Here is a 17717-nt window from a genome sequence, read left to right on the forward strand (position 1 = left end):
GAACCTTGTCACATAAGATGTGGATGATGATAAGGTACATATATTTGAAGTATGAAGTTGATCCCTTTAGAAATAAATAAGTAACAGTAAAAAATAATATTTTTTAAGGAAAATTCTAAGTTCAAGGGGAGATAAATCTGAAAATATTGGTGCTAGAGTTATGTACCTTGTCACATAAGATAAGGATGATGATGAGGAACATATATTTGAAGTTTGAAGTTGATACCTTAAGAAATGACAAAGTTATAGTGAAAAATATTTTACTGCACCAAAACTTTAATCTGAAATCTAGACGCGGACGCCGGGGCGAGTAGGACAGCTCTCCATATACTTTGTATAGTCGAGCAAAAAAGGAACCATCAAATTTGGCCACTTTTTTAAGTAGCAAGTCTAAATGTTGAAATGATATTATATTCTTAGAGGTCATACACTCGGATAATATGAAATGATATTAAGATAATTGTGAGAAGCATTTTTAAAAGCTGTTGCAGGATAGGAAATATAAACCGCAATTTGCGGTCCCATTCCCTGAGTTCCTTATAATAGAATATACATGAAAAAGAAATAATTATAAATATTTTACTTTTAGGCTCTAAAACAGACACCTGCTTAATATTTTACTTATATCTTTAAAAATGTTTTTTGCAAACCTAAACCCCTGTAAAATACCGAGAATTTCTGCTCTTAAAGGAAGGAATTTCTATCCTTAAAGCAGCTTGCCTCCAGATTTATGCCAATTTCCATGAAAATGTATTTCAAAGTAAAACAGTATTAAGTGGACAAAGAGTGCAGACACTTACAATTCATGTAAATTACCAAAATAAGGACAAAATATGCAAAAATAGCTCTGAATGCTGCAAATTGTAAGCAACACAAAAGAAATATGGTGATAATTACAAGGAAATCAGTCCGTAATTGCACACATGTAAATTATTACTTGAATCGTGATGCTTTTACTTTTCTAAAAATTGTACTGAAAGCTTGATTTTAATGAAAAATATTGACTCATTTGGAGGCAGGTAGCTTTAAATATCAATTTAGAGTAAGGAAAATGCTGATATATATTATTTTCAATATCATTTATAAGAATATCATTTTTCATAATTGATTCTGATTCCAAGATGTTCATGAAAAAGATTACATGTACACAAAGATTATTTTACACTACAAATTTTAGCCTTGATATTAAATTCACTCACAGAAATGATGGTTTAAATATGACGGCAAAATTGACAAAGATAATCTAGCTGTCCTTGAAATGAATCTAGATCCATCTTTACTGGTAACATTTTCATTTGTAATTAAAGGGACTCCGACGTGAAGGGGCCGAAAATACTTTTTCAAGATTTTTGTATAACTAGATGTGTTACTCTGTTTTCAAGAAACAATCAATTTTATTGTGCAAATTGGTCCAAAAAATGAAAACTGTTGCAACGCTTTTCACTCAAATCGGCCAAAAATGGCATAAAAAATCAATTATCAATTTAATACTGTGTGTATTTATTTATCATCTATTGTTTGGTTTCAAATTTAAGTGTACCAGTTGATGTAAGAAAGAATTTCATAATTTATTATTTAAGGCTATTGGACCTCAGTGGAGTGCCTTTAAGGTTAATCATCATTTATATATGGTTGATAGTGAACAAAGTATATTGCTTATTTGAACCATTTAAAGTAAAATTCCTGGAACTTACCAGTACTTACTGGGTGTAAATTTTTTTATTATCTTTCTGGATTTAACTCTGACTTTAAGTAGTCTTACTGCAATGCTTTCCTGCCAAAAATTGTTTCAACATCAGCCAATATCGTAATAAATCAGTCATTTCAGGAACGTTATTTTTCAAATTTTTTGGTATCCAACAATGTTCAACCATTGATAACCAGAATTTAGTACATAGTGATAAAGGATGATTGTTTATAATCTATTGCTAAAGATTCTGAGAAAATAGTTGGGTAAATAACCGATTTGCTACCATATTGGCCAATGTTAGAATTGTTTTGGCGGCAAAGCATTAAGTTAAGACTACCAAAACATGTTTATGGCCACATCTTGGAGGTTGAACACCATAATGGGTATTCCTGGATAACTAACCAGTTTCTCAACAATTGAACCGACTTAACTAATATCAACAAGCAATTATCATAGTATTGCAAGCAATCCATAAGTCCCCTACCGGTTGGAACCCCATCAACATTCTGAAGGGCCAATGGCCATTCACTAATGTTTCAATTTTTCTATATTTTAAGTAAATTTGTTGGAAAAGTTCTTTAAAAGTGATCACAGGAAACAGTTTTTATGAACAGACAGACAGACGGACTGAAGGACACTCTAAAGTTAATATTTGAAACATCCCTGTTACCAAAATATAACATTTTTAAAAGCAAAATGCTTAAAGAGGAGATAACTCTTGAATTAAAGATGCAATTTCATAAAAAAAAATTCAGCTCTTTTTGACTTATCACAAACAATGTTATATTTGCCATGTTTTAAGCCTATTTGTTGCCAAGGCAACCAATATTTTTTCAAAATAGGGAGAACAGATAAGACATGCATAATCTCAAGACTGCCATCTACCCATATTACAAGTTTCATAAAAATATTTCTATTACTTTTTGCGTTAACACAGGATCCAGTTTATGTGTAAAATTTGCCATATTTTCAGTCTATTTGTTGCCATAGCAACCAGAATTTTCAACATAGGAAGAAAAGAAAAAGACGTGCATAATCTCCAGACTGCCATCTACCCATATTTCAAGTTTCATAAAAATATTTCCAGTACTTTTTGTGTTATCACTGGATCCAGTTTATGTGTAAAATTTGCCATATTTTAAGCCTATTTGTTGCCATAGCAACCAGAATTTTCAACATAGGAAGAAAAGAAAAAAACGTTCATAATCTCCATACTGCCATCCATCCATATATCAAGTTTCATAAAAATATTTTCAGTACTTTTCAAGTTATCGAGGGATCCAGTTTTGTGGACGGACAGACTGACGGACTGACAGACAGACAGACAGACGGACAGACAGACAGACGGACAGACAGACAGACAGACGGAGGGTAAACCTAAAGTCCCCTCCGATAAACTGGTAGGGGACTTAAAATGATTTCAGAATCAACAGTGAGAGACAATTAAATGACCAATCGACACAATATCTGAGATCAACAGACTTACTACGGAATAAAAGAATATTTTTGTTTTTTCCCAGCTTAAACAAACTTTTACAGTTACAACTTTGAAAATAGGTGCAATAGGTTGACAATCGTGACCAGTAGTGCACCGTAAAGAAATAACCTTAATAGTTTGTACCGGTAGATTTAAGCTTAGAAAAACTCACATTTGCCGAGTTCCGGATAACATCTATTGCCATGGTGAAATTATGCCATGCCATAGGATGGAACCAGCGGCTCCTAGTGAGGATTACGAAAATGATGCTCTCCCTAATGAGCTAGACAAGCAGACGGACTTGGTGTCAACAGAATAAACATGGTCATGAACATTTGTGGGTCAAATTTATTTATATGCAATTTCAAATGAAATGATTTTGGTGTGTATGTTGATACACAACAAAATTTGTTATAAAAAAACATGTTCAATATTGTTGGGCAAAATGATTTTTTTTTAATATTGCTTACATAATAAACTTGTCTTTCTTAAGAGAATCAAATAAATTCACAGCTTTTCCTTGCTGACATATTACATTCACTTCAATAACCGTGGTCAGATCTACAAATGTAAAAAGAACATAATTATCACAACTTGGTTGTTAATATTTTATCCGAGGCTCAGAAACCTAAATCACTCTACACATAATGAATACGATGGGCAAAATGTATAGTGTTTAAAATGTAATAAAACAATTCAAATACAAGACTATTTTCTCCCCCTCTGCTTTTACCATGGCTTGGGACATGCTAGTAGTTAAAACTGCACACATCCGTGTATGTTTTAATTTTTGAATTCAGGATTTTTTTTTTTAAATTATACTTTTTTCAATTTGAGTCAAAATTTGCTTTTTTATGGCAAATAAATAGTATTGATTTACTTATTTTACTCTAATATTAATTAAATAGTGCACACTATTGCTTAATAAAAACTAAGACATAAATGGAAACATTGTCTTAATTCTGACTTTGTAAGTTTTCTAAAGAATATTAAATCTAAATATTTTACTAAATCATTTAGACATATAATAAAATATTACACGTTGAAACAATATGAATCTGGGAGTGTGCTGTTTTAAAACTAGGCAGCATTGGGAGAAGTGTTGAGATTGTCAAAACCTTTGAAGCTCTGAAATGTTGAATGGATTTAAGTCAGTCACTGTACGTTGTAGGGTTGGTCACAGTAAGTCGTAGGATTCAGTATCTATTCTAGAAATTTAAAAGTACGGGTGAATTTCCCCCCCCAATTAAAAAATAGGTTTGCAAAAACAAGGGGTGCCAGTAAAAGAGTAATTGTGTAAAAAAATTCAATGTTGTTTATATCAAGCCAGAGCTAATCTTTTTATTTTCTTAAAAAAATAAAAAGGCAGCTAGATTGGGTTTTTATTCATAGAAACAAATCAGGGACGACTCAACTAGAATATGTCTGCAGCTATTTTTATCATATTACACATTATTATTAATATCGAGTTATGAGTAAGGGTTAGTGTTATGTGTTAGGGTTAGAGTTAGGATTATTGAACATGAATTTTGCTGCAAACAGATTCTAAAAGTGCCGTTATCATCTTTATAGAAAAAGGAGTTGTCAACGAAAAATATTGATTTTATTTAGCAAACTCCTCACAGTGATTACCTCCCTGGCAGATTGCATCACTATACTAACAAGGGGAGATCACTGTGTAGGAGATTGTTTATTTAGTACACAATTACCTCCCTTTGACTTCCCCGTGTTCATGTAAACAAAATAAGTTGTCTAGACCTTTATGCTTTTTGAGAAAACTGATGAATTCAGATGCAGGATTTCACACACGCGTTTCCAAAATGTGCGCAATCTTTGAAAAAATAGTGTGAATCCCGCATTAACAAGTCCTAGAATAGACACTGAGGTTTAAGTCACAAGTACACATCTCCCACCATTCAACAGCCGCCAAAGAGCTTCAATAAATGCCAAATGTCTCTGTCTGACCAATAACCGGAAAAAGTTTTGGTCTAAGGTTGCATAGGCCTGGTACTGGTAGTTAAAGTAAATCAGTCAAAAAGCTTCCCCAATTAATGACTATTGGGAAAGCCATGACTGATTCATAAAGTCTTGTAAATTGGTCAATGTCATAGTCAATGTCATTACAAAAGCTAGTCAGATCAAATATTTTGATGGAGAGGTTTGTCACAACTGGTATATGTCAATGATGAATGGTCCGTACCTACATAATCTTGTCTGGAGGAAAACTTTGTACAGAAAAGAAAGTTTTGTAAAGATTGAGATAAAGTTAGATAAGAATAAAGTAGAAAATCTGTCATATCTGCACTTCCCCTTCATGGCAGAACTATGATGGGGATGTGCAAACAATCAACAATCATGGATGCCAGGAGACCTGAAATTAACTTTCTACAGAAAGTTGATCTGTCTTAAGAAAGCCAAATGTTTTTATATCTTTTTCATCTACATTTTCTCAACCGAATTATCTTCTTTTTTATTCATTCGCTTTCCATACATGATGAACTGTTTTCACTCGTGACTGACAAATTTCATTTCATTCAACTCTCCTCTAGTTAATTCCATTTCCTTGACTATTATTCAATTGTTTCCATTCCAATCTTCATGTATTCTCTCCCTTTCCATTTATTTTCATTCATTAATTTTTTCACTTTCACATCTCCATTTTTCAAAAATGTCTTTTTTTTTCACTTTCACATCTCCATTTTTCAAAAATGTCTATTGCTGACCTCTTGTAGTTACTTCATTTCTTTCATATTTCAACCAACACTTTCCATTTTTCACTGCACTGACTTTTCATGCCCTTTTTCCATCCTCATAACTTCACAATGTTTTCATTCTCATTTCTTTCAAGGCAATTCACTTTACCCTGTTCTATTCATTTCACAATTTAACACTAACCGAAACATATAATTCATAATGGCATTTATTTATGTCCCTCCCGCCACAATAAATACAATATAATACCTTTTAAATATTTTACCTCTCTGTTCTGTACTTGCCTCGTCTTTCACACTGCTGAGTGACTAAAATCACTGCAATTCTTACCGTCTTGATAACTTGATGGAAAATATCATCTAGTACTCACCATTTAACAACTGTATTTTAAAAAGAGAAATACTAGTTATTGTACATTATACATTCTCTACAACTAATATATTTAAATAAATTCTTTAAACTGATAAATAATTTACAATTAGATATTTTGCAAAATTCTATGCTTATTAAAGTTTAAAAATATATCTATGAAAGGTCAGTGGTTCTTCTCGGTCGACGAGAAAATAGAAAAAAGTATAATTTAGTTACAACTTCTACACGGAATAAATGTTAATACATTTTGTAAATCATTTAAACTTTCTTACTATATAATGTAATCATTATCCCGTCAGATTAACATACACACACACTACACCATTTTCCGATGAACCATCAGATCTCCTATAAGAAAAATACAGAAGAATTGGTTAACATGAATGATGACCAGTTAGTGAATCAACAAAGAGTACAAATGGCATTAATTTGACAAATTATCAAAAAAGACGTCCGTTAGCTCAATAGGCTATGGTGGACTCAATAGTTGGACTATGAATCGGGCGGCCCAATTTTGATTCCGACAGTGCAGGTCACTTTCTTTGTGACTGATGATGAAATCCTTTCTAATGATGGTCATTCACACTGTACTTCTGCTCTGGCATGTTCAAAAGTTATCAGTTCCTTGTGTAAGTGAAGGCAATCAGTACTGGTAAACATGCATGACAGCCTGTCCAGGAACAATGTAGTGGCCAAATTGAACTCTGGTATATTCAATGTAGCTTATTGCCGTGATCTGGAGTGAAAACTACCAGCCATCAAATTATCAAAATAATAAGATCTGTCAAGACCTGTCCACAGAAGCATGCTCCTATTTAAAAGTAGAAAGGAGGGCATAATTCATAAAAAGTGCCTGGCAGAGTAACTTGTCCTTGATAGCAGCCAAGGATTTCAAGTTTATAGCAAATGTGTATTGCTTTTTGTTTTTAAATATTAAGAAACTATTTTAAATTTAAAGGGAGACAATTAAGCACAACTAGTCAGAGTTATCTGTCAATTAAAAAATCATACCAATTTAATACAGCATTTTTTAAGTGGATACTTACAATTATATTATAGCTTATTGGATATGAATCTTTACAAAAAAGCTGACCGAAATTTTTTTTTATCAAAATGAGTCAAAAATTGATAGCAAAAGGCAGTAGCATGTAATTCTCTATAATTACAACATGAAAATCATATGCATTCTAATTTCCAATATGTGTAACTGTGACAAATAGAAGCTGTCATCGATAGAGACAATATGAAAGTATTGTTGATATTTTTGTAGATCATTAATCAATACATTTGAAAAAATAATTTTGATTAATTGGAAAGGAAATGGAAATAACTAGAGGAGAATCAATTGTCCACAAATTATGAAAATTCACCCAAAACATATACAAAAGGAAGAGGCCATAATTCCGACACTAAGCCGTTCTTGTATAAATCAGAATTGTGCCTCATTCTCATTACTAACAAGTACAGACTGAGAAAAGCTGAGCACGAGGCTCTGAGGTGAGTTCTTGATCCTTAAAGGGACTTATCTACTAAAGTTTTTTGACATAACAGGACTGGATATAATTATTTCTGTGTGTCATTTCATGTAGGTCTAGACCAATATCTTGTGTTCAAACTTTAAGACCATTCTCTCATACACAAAAAGAACCGGTGTAAAACTGCCGAGGGATAGGGACTTATATACATGTTTATACGGCTGTCATTTTTTCTCCCTCGATTTAAAAGATATTGTTGCCCTAAAAAAGCTTTGCAAAGTATCGCATTTTACTAATACTTTTCTAAATTATTTTTTACTTATATGATGCTAAAATAACATAGCGCAAACACGAACGCTGCCGGTTCCATCTATATCAAGTGATAAAATTTATACAAGACTCGTCAGCGTCAATTAATTTTGTAAACAGCATAATGACATCATCCTAAGTACACAACTCATTCATAAAGGTGCTCGAATGACATCATTTTAAACTGACATTTGTGGGGTTTAAAGAATGACTTATCAAGCACTGATGTAAATTCAAAACAATACAGTCTGACACTTAAATTTAAATTGTTGAAAAGTTGATAAAATCATTTGAATAATAAGGTGAAACATTGTTTTCTAATCATTTTTATTTTGTTTCATAACTTTTAAACCTTAGCGTTAGTAGGGTGTGAAATAGAACAATGTTTTACAAAAATTGGCAGCATAGTTAAATGTCTACCAGGTAAAATAGCATTCCTCATTATGAGAGAAAATTTACCACTCAGACCTACAGCCTTTGTCATGTTTGTGGTCAATTCCTATGCTTCAAAACTCAGAGGGTGCCAACAAGTCTGTCATATCTTTATATTAGTCCCGTGTTTTTAATTGTAGAGATAAAATTTGAATAGATATGTTGAATAAAATACGGTTCTAACCTTTTAACAAATGCTTAACATTCACATTTTTCTTTTAAATTCAATATAACTTTGAAAGGAAAAAATATTTTGGATAAAAAAATGTTATCGGCCAACCTTACCAAAACTCTGGTATGGGTCGCAGAGGGGATACAAAGATAATTTTAAGACTTGCTGATGTATACATGGATTAATAGCTTGATATTTAAATCTTTTGGAACCTATACAGAAATTTCTCTTCATCCAAGTTATAAATAAATGAAGTAAAGAAATATCTGGCTTTGCACAAGGATTTCTTTTACAGTCCAACTAAAGTTATTCGACAACCCTTTATTCAATACCCAATATTATCCAAAGTAGATCAGCAGTACTGTTTTATCACTATATTATTATTTATAAAGAATGTTGACAAGTTATATGGGCCTATATAAATGGTTGTTTGGAAATACAACGCCGAGCCGCTAGGCGAGGGGTTATATTGCAAACAACCATTTATATTTGGCCATATAACCTCTCAGGAATATTTATAAGGAATTTATAATACTGCAAACTTCTTTTTTAGAGAAAAAAGTGAGATTTCTTTATCAATTGACAGCAGCCGTGTATATAAACGTCAACCGGCTCAACTTGTGAAAAAATTTCTAATAACCGCGTGTGTCAGTATTTAGACAATGGTGATAAATATTCTTGTTTTTTTAATTTCTTTACTACCGAAAATCACCTGCAAGCCAGTTATTTCTCATTTAATTATTGGACAGTTAAAAGCATTCAATTTACTAATTTTTAAATTAAAGTGAAAGTAAACAATTAAAACAGAGAAATAAATAAACAAGCAAATACTACCATGTTTTTGTAAATGAATGTATATGTATTTCAAATCAGTGCATTATGTCCACTAACAAAAGATATCTTAATAATGAATATGTATCTTATTTATGATTAAAATTTACACTGTGTTGTAACTGTAAATGCTTGAAGATAATTTTCATGTAACTACATGTTCTACATAATGGAGAATAAAATGCAAATATTCATACCTTCAATATGCCAATAAAACTTTAGTTTGTAACACATCTTTTGTTGTTCATTTTTTTCTGACTGACTAATGGAAACAAGTGTGTTATAAACGGTACTTTTTCTATGATTGGCATATGACAAAAAAGTTGAATATTTGTCGTCAATCACTATACAATGTATACGTATTATGATTATTCAAACCCATCAATTATCAAAAATGAATTTTCAATCCAAAGCAATTCGAAATATTAAGGATGGACTGTATTTTATTATAATCACTGTGTCCTGACTTGTTATCTATAATGAGACGTACCTGTGACATCCTTGAGTAGTTTTTTTTATCGATACACTGTGTCCATCTCTCTCCGCACTGGGGCAACTCCAAATCTGACAAATCTTCACCAATGTCACAAAACCATCCACATTCCAACATAAATCCATCAAACACAACTTCCAACATCAATCTAGAAATCTAGCCAACATGTTGCAAGGATTTTCTGAAATATCTCTGGGGTTAACAGAACAACATTGCAATCTCAAAAAGTAACAGTATAACCTATACAATATTTCCATTAAACAGATACAATTCTAAGTTTTATTTTTGCGTGACTGTCCAGCTTTAAAGGTAGAGGAAAATGTGCCTTAATGGCATTGTCTCGGACAAAGACAGACACCTAATAAGAGTAGAACCACCAACTTTCCAGTACATAGCTAGTTAAACAACTAGAAATGGCAATGCCTTTATCAAGACTTACTTTTGACTTCAAAAGCAAATTTTACCTGACCATACAAAGTGTTCATCTCTCTCCACACTGAAACAACTTCCAATCTTACAAATCTGCCAGCCCAGACGTGTAGAAAGCTATTCCATACCATATCCTTCTTGCGAGTATAAAGTCGCTGGACCTCTCGAAGAATTGATAGTCTCGATCAACTTCCACCATGCATGTCAAGTACTTCATTACTCTGTCACAGGTGTGCTTTTACCATCCATTTCCTGACATCTATCCATCATCACATTTAATGCCACTTAAGCCATTCAGACTCCATGGTCTATAGGTTTACTGAAAAGTCACTGGGTTAACAAAACAACATTCCAATCTAAAAATGTTAACATTGACCATATCTTAAACAAACCCTTAGCTAAACTAGAAACAATTGTTTAGTTGGTTGTCAAGTCATATGGCGACTGGCCGGCCTCCTTTATTTGTAGGAAAAATGCCCCAAATGTTCATTGTTTCAGGCAAGGGCTGGTACCAAACAGATTATAGCAACCAATATTCCAGTCTACATAGTTATAGACTTTAAATCTACAAAAGCATTTCTAATCTACTGAATGAGTAACTGATTTATTACTAAGCTATTGAAAAATTGAACCTCCATACATGTTGCACTCCAGCTGTCCTGTGCCTTACACAAACTCAAAATAGATAATTTACCAATGCTCCATCATGTCACTTTCCAGCACAATCACACTTCACCAATGTCATAAAAATCACTTCACCAATGTCACACAACCATCCACATTCTGACATAAATCCATCACATCAATCTAGAAATCTAGCCAACATGTTGCAAGGGTTTTCTGAAATGTCACTGGGGTTAACAGAACAACATTGCAATCTCAAAAAGTAACCTAAGCAAATTTTCTATTACACAGATACAACTCAACGTTCTATTTTGGTGACTGTCCAGCTTTAAAGGTAGAGGAAATTCTGCCTTAATGACATTGTTTCGGACAAAGACAGAGACTTTTTTAAGAGTAGAACCACCAACTTTCCAATACATAGCTAGTTAGAAAACAAGAAATGGATATGGCTTTATTGAGACTTACTTGGGACAAAAACAGACACCTTTTAAGAGTAGAACCACCAACTTTCCAATACATAGCTAGTTAGAAAACTAGAAATGGAAATGCCTTTATTGAGACTTACTTGTGACTTCGAAAGCAAATTTTTCCTGACCATACATAGTGTTCATCTCTCTCCACACTGAAACAACTTCCAATCTTACAAATCTGCCAGCCCAGAGGTGTAGAAAGCTATTCCATACCATATCCTTCTTGCGAGTATAAAGTCGCTGGACCTCTCGAAGAATTGATAGTTGATCGCTCGATCAACTTTCACCATGCATGTCAAGTACTTCATTACTCTGTCACAGGTGTGCTTTTACCATCCATTTCCTGACATCTATCCATCATCACATTTAATGCCACTTAAGCCATTCAGACTCCATGTTCTATAGGTTTACTGAAAAGTCACTGGGTTAACAAAACAACATTCCATTCTAAAAATGTTAACATTGACCATATCTTAAACAAACCCTTAGCTAAACTAGAAACAATTGTTTAGTTGGTTGTCAAGTCATATGACGACTGGCCGGCCTCCTTTGGTAGGAAAAATGCCCCAAATGTTCATTGTTTCAGGCAAGGGCTGGTACCAAACAGATTATAGCAACCAATATTCCAGTCTACATAGTTATAGACTTTAAATCTACAAAAGCATTTCTAATCTACTGAATGAGTAACTGATTTATTACTAAGCTATTGAAAAATTGAACCTCCATACATGTTGCACTCCAGCTGTCCTGTGCCTTACACAAACTCAAAATAGATAATTTACCAATGCTCCATCATGTCACTTTCCAGCACAATCACACTTCACCAATGTCATAAAAATCACTTCACCAATGTCACACAACCATCCACATTCTGACATAAATCCACCAACACAACTTCCAACATCAATCTAGAAATCTAGCCAACATGTTGCAAGGGTTTTCTGAAATGTTACTGGGGTTAACAGAACAACATTGCAATCTCAAAAAGTAACCTAAGCACTTTTTCTATTAAACAGATACAATTATACGTTCTATTTTGGTGACTGTCCAGCTTTAAAGGTAGAGGAAATTCTGCCTTAATGACATTGTTTCGGACAAAGACGGACATTTTTTAACAGTGGAACCACCAACTTTCCTATACATAGCTAGTTAGAAAACAAGAAATGGAAATGGCTTTATTGAGACTTACTTGGGACAAAGACAGACACCTTTTAAGAGTAGAACCACCAACTTTCCAATACATAGCTAGTTAGAAAACAAGAAATGGAAATGGCTTTATTGAGACTTACTTGGGACAAAAACAGACGCCTTTTCAGAGTAGAACCACCAACTTTCCAATACATAGTTAGTTAGAAAACTAGACATGGAAATGCTTTTATTGAGACTTACTTGTGACTTCAAAAGCAAATTTTACCTGACCATACATAGTGTTCATCTCTCTCCACACTGAAACAACTTCCAATCTTACAAATCTGCCAGCCCAGAGGTGTAGAAAGCTATTCCATACCATATCCTTCTTGCGAGTATAAAGTCGCTGGACCTCTCGAAGAATTGATAGTCTCGATCAACTTCCACCATGCATGTCAAGTACTTCATTACTCTGTCACAGGTGTGCTTTTACCATCCATTTCCTGACATCTATCCATCATCACATTTAATGCCACTTAAGCCATTCAGACTCCATGGTCTATAGGTTTACTGAAAAGTCACTGGGTTAACAAAACAACATTCCAATCTAAAAATGTTAACATTGACCATATCTTAAACAAACCCTTAGCTAAACTAGAAACAATTGTTTAGTTGGTTGTCAAGTCATATGGCGACTGGCCGGCCTCCTTTATTGGTAGGAAAAATGCCCCAAATGTTCATTATTCCGGCAAGGGCTGGTACCAAACAGATTATAGCAACCAATATTCCAGTCTACATAGTTATAGACTTTAAATCTACAAAAGCATTTCTAATCTACTGAATGAGTAACTGATTTATTACTAAGCTACTGAAAAATTGAACCTCCATACATGTTGCACTCCAGCTGTCCTGTGACTTACACAAACTCAAAATAGATAATTTACCAATGCTCCATCATGTCACTTTCCAGCACAATCACACTTCACCAATGTCATAAAAATCACTTCACCAATGTCACACAACCATCCACATTCTGACATAAATCCATCATCACAACTTCCAACATCAATCTAGAAATCTAGCCAACATGTTGCAAGGGTTTTCTGAAATGTCACTGGGGTTAACAGAACAACATTGCAATCTCAAAAAGTAACCTAAGCAATTTTTCTATTAAACAGATACAATTCTACGTTCTATTTTGGTGACTGTCCAGCTTTAAAGGTAGAGGAAATTCTGCCTTAATGACATTGTTTCGGACAAAGACAGACATTTTTTAAGAGTAGAACCACCAACTTTCCAATACATAGCTAGTTAGAAAACAAGAAATGGAAATGGCTTTATTGAGACTTACTTGGGACAAAGACAGACACCTTTTAAGAGTAGAACCACCTTTTCAATACATAGCTTGTTAGAAAACAAGAAATGGAAATGGCGTTATTGAGACCTACTCGGGACAAAAACAGACACCTTTTAAGAGTAGAACCACCAACTTTCCAGTACATAGCTAGTTAGAAAACAAGAAATGGAAATGCCATTATTGAGACTAACTTGTGACTTCAACAGCAAATTTTACCTGACCATACAAAGTGTTCATCTCTCTCCACACTGAAACAACTTCCAATCTTACAAATCTGCCAGCCCAGAGGTGTAGAAAGCTATTCCATACCATATCCTTCTTGCGAGTATAATGTTGCTGGACCTCTCGAAGAATTGATAGTCTCGATCAACTTCCACCATGCATGTCAAGTTCTTCATTACTCTGTCACAGTCCACTTTCTGACATCTATCCATCATCATATTTGGTGCAACTACATGGTCTGAAAGATCACATCCATCATCATATTTGGTGCAACTCCATGGTCTGAAAGATCACATCCATCATCACATTTGATGCAACTCCTCGGTCTGAAAGATCACAGGGGTAACAAAACAACATTCTAATCTCATAATTTTAACATCTACAATATTTTTACAAATATCTATCCAACTAAACAGACAACTACTTGCTATTTAATGGTTTAAAGTTATGTGCCAGATGAAAATATACCATTAAAGTGCAAAGTGTAGCAAACTGACATTATGAATAGAACCACTGACCTTCCAGTCTAGCTAGCTAAAGAAAATCAACTGTTATTATCAACTGAATAAAATAATCTTTTTAAACTCAGTTCTTTTCTTGAAAACCCCATTTAAATCAAGTAAAATATAGTAAAATACTCAATAATACCTGAAAATGTTCACCAATTTACACAACACAAATTACCAAATTGTGTACAAAACAAGAACTGTCGGAGGACAGTAACGCTCAACTTTTCGAAAAGGTGTCACAAGGGTGTTTCATTGAGTATAATAATGCTTACCTATATGAATGCATAAAATTGTCCGAAAAGAGGCATGATTATGCAAAAAAGCATATCAGAGTTATGGGACTTGTGCCAATCATCTTAGATAATCACAGAAAACAAGTGCGTGAAGTTTCAATCCATTCACTTCAGTAGTTATGGAGATATTTCTAAGTCGAAAAAGGGGCATAATTATGTAAAAAAGCAAATCAGAGTTATGGGACTTGTGCCAATCATCTTAGATAATCACAGAGAACAAATGTGTGAAGTTTCAATCCATTCCCTTCAGTAGTTATGGAGATACAAGCTTACACACAAAAACTTAATCAAGAATTTCTAAGTCAAAAAAGGGGCATAATTATGTAAAAAAGCAAATCAGAGTTTTGGACTTGTGCCAATCATCTTAGATAATCACAGAGAACAAGTTTGTGAAGTTTCAATCTATTCCCTTCAGTAGTTATGGAGATACCACCTTACACGCAAAAACTTAACCAAGAATTTCTAAGTCGAAAAAGGGGCATAATTATGTAAAAAAGCAAATCAGAGTTATGGGACTTGTGCCAGTAATCTTAGATAATCACAGAGAAAAAAACAAGTGTGTGAAGTTTCAATCCATTCCCTTCAGTAGTTATGGAGATACCAGTTTACATGCAAAACCTAACCACAGGGATGCCGACGCCGACAAATGGGTGACTGCATTAGCTTGATTATTCTGCGCAAAAGTCGAGCTAAAAATGTTACTATAATAAAATCCTTAAAGTAAAGTAATGCTTAGTAAAATACCCAATTGCTCCATCATGCCTCAATCCAACACATACACAGTCATCATCATATTTGGTGCAACTCCTCGGTCTGAAAGATCACATCATTCATCATATTTGGTGCAACTCCATAATCTGCAAGATCACATCCATCATCACATTTGATGCAACTCCATGGTCTGCAAGAGCACATTCATCATCACATTTGATGCAACTCCATGGTCTGAAAGATCACATCCATCATCACACATTTGATGCAACTCCAAGTTCAGCAAGAGCACATTCATCATCACATTTGATGCAACTACATGGTCTGAAAGATCACAGGGGTAATAAAACAACATTCTAATCTCATCTTCAATATTTTTACAAATAACTTTCCAACTAAACAGACAACTTTTTGTTATTTAATGGTTTAAAGTTATGTGCCAGTTGAAAATATACCATTAAAGTGCAAGGAGTAGCAAACTGACATTATGAATAGAACCACTGACCTTCCAGTCTAACTAGCTATAGACAATCAACTGTAATTCTCAACTGAATAAAATAATCTTTTTAAACTTGGTTCTATTCTTAATGAAAAATCCATTTAAATCAAGTAAAATATAGTAAAATACTCAATAATACCTGAAAATGTTCACCAATTCACACAACACAAATTACCAAATTGTGTACAAAAAAAATTACAATAATAAAATCCTTAAAATAAAGTAATGCTTAGTAAAATACCCAATTGCTCCATCATGCCTCATTCCAACACATACACAGTCATCATCATATTTGGTGCAACTCCTCGGTCTGAAAGATCACAGGGGTAACAAAACAACATTCTTATTTCATAATTTTAACATCTACAATATTTTTTACAAATTACTTTCCAACTGAACAGACAACTTCTTGTTATTTGATGGTTTAAAGTAATGTGTCAGATGAAAATATACCATTAAAGTGCAAGGAGTAGCAAACTGACATTATGAATAGAACCACTGACCTTCCAGTCTAACTAGCTATAGACAATCTGTAATTCTCAACTGAATAAAATAATCTTTTTCAACTCAGTTCTTTTCTTAATGAAAAATCCATTTAAATCAAGTTAAATATAGTAAAATACTCAATAATACCGGAAATTGTTCAACAATTTACACAACACAAATTACCAAATTGTGTACAAAAAAGTTACTATGATAAAATCCTTAAAATAAAGTAATGTTTAGTAAAATACCCAATTGCTCCATCATGCCTCATTCCAACACACACTTTGCAAATCTTGCACAACCATCCACATCCTTGTGTATCCACTATAATTTCAATGTAGGACCAGGATCCTCCAACCTCTTCTATTCAAAGGGAATATATTATTATTATTTTACAATTAGAAGAACCTGGCAACTTCCAAGTACTGTAGATCTACAAGTACAAAAAATATAGGTATTAAAACACAAACATATTAATTGATCAGTTTCATAATATGTACAAGACTTCTAAACTAAACTAACTGAAATAAACATAGCATTAAAAGGAGTGGCTTATACATCAAACAACAGGTCTAAAGAGAGTGGGAAATGGGTGAATGAATGAATACACATTAAAGCTACCGGTATTTTATAGGTGTCTAAGATAAAAGACAAATATTCATATCAAATACACTAGCATCAAATCAAATACAATACAGCACTATATGGTTATGATTATAATAATGAAGAGAAATGACAAAAGTATAAATCAAAATTCGGCACGAACTAACATCACGATTATATCTAAAAATGCGCGCGATTACACAGACTGACCAGACTCGCATCTAAAAACATTGACCAGCATAAACACATTCCTATCAACTAAACTAATATAATTAAATACATAAAAGAAATCTATAAACATTTTGACATTTCATATAGGAAGGGGCAAAAGGAGAGCACATTAGGGCTATTTTATAGGTGGGTGTGATAATTTAAATAAGAGTTATTAAATAGGTATTATGCAATATTGGCACATTTAAAATG

At 33.3% G+C, this 17717-nt stretch overlaps 2 long non-coding RNA genes across 5 annotated transcripts; both read right to left on the reverse strand.

The window, feature by feature from the left end:
- Positions 1-1547: 1547 nt before the first annotated feature.
- On the reverse strand, positions 1548-11191 carry LOC132736133 (uncharacterized). Of its 4 annotated transcripts, none has more exons than XR_009626548.1 (4): positions 9961-11079; positions 6524-6599; positions 6145-6259; positions 1548-3728 (listed from the first exon to the last, which is right to left on the reverse strand). It is a non-coding gene; the product is annotated as an uncharacterized LOC132736133 (long non-coding RNA). The 4 variants fall into 4 exon arrangements; XR_009626550.1 differs by lacking the exon at positions 1548-3728 and adding an exon at positions 11087-11191 and having other exon boundaries at positions 4828-6259; positions 9961-10711; XR_009626549.1 differs by lacking the exon at positions 1548-3728 and having other exon boundaries at positions 4828-6259; positions 9961-10144; positions 10428-11080.
- A 1909-nt stretch (positions 11192-13100) lies between these two features.
- Positions 13101-17195, reverse strand: LOC132736134 (uncharacterized). Its single transcript, XR_009626551.1, has 5 exons — positions 16940-17195; positions 16447-16515; positions 15740-15940; positions 13559-14519; positions 13101-13184 (listed from the first exon to the last, which is right to left on the reverse strand). It is a non-coding gene; the product is annotated as an uncharacterized LOC132736134 (long non-coding RNA).
- Between the last annotated feature and the right edge of the window lie 522 nt (positions 17196-17717).

This window comes from Ruditapes philippinarum, unplaced genomic scaffold (assembly GCF_026571515.1).
Source record: "Ruditapes philippinarum isolate M1 unplaced genomic scaffold, ASM2657151v2 ctg3312_1_1_1_1, whole genome shotgun sequence".
In the NCBI taxonomy this organism is placed as follows: Eukaryota; Metazoa; Mollusca; class Bivalvia; order Venerida; family Veneridae; genus Ruditapes; species Ruditapes philippinarum.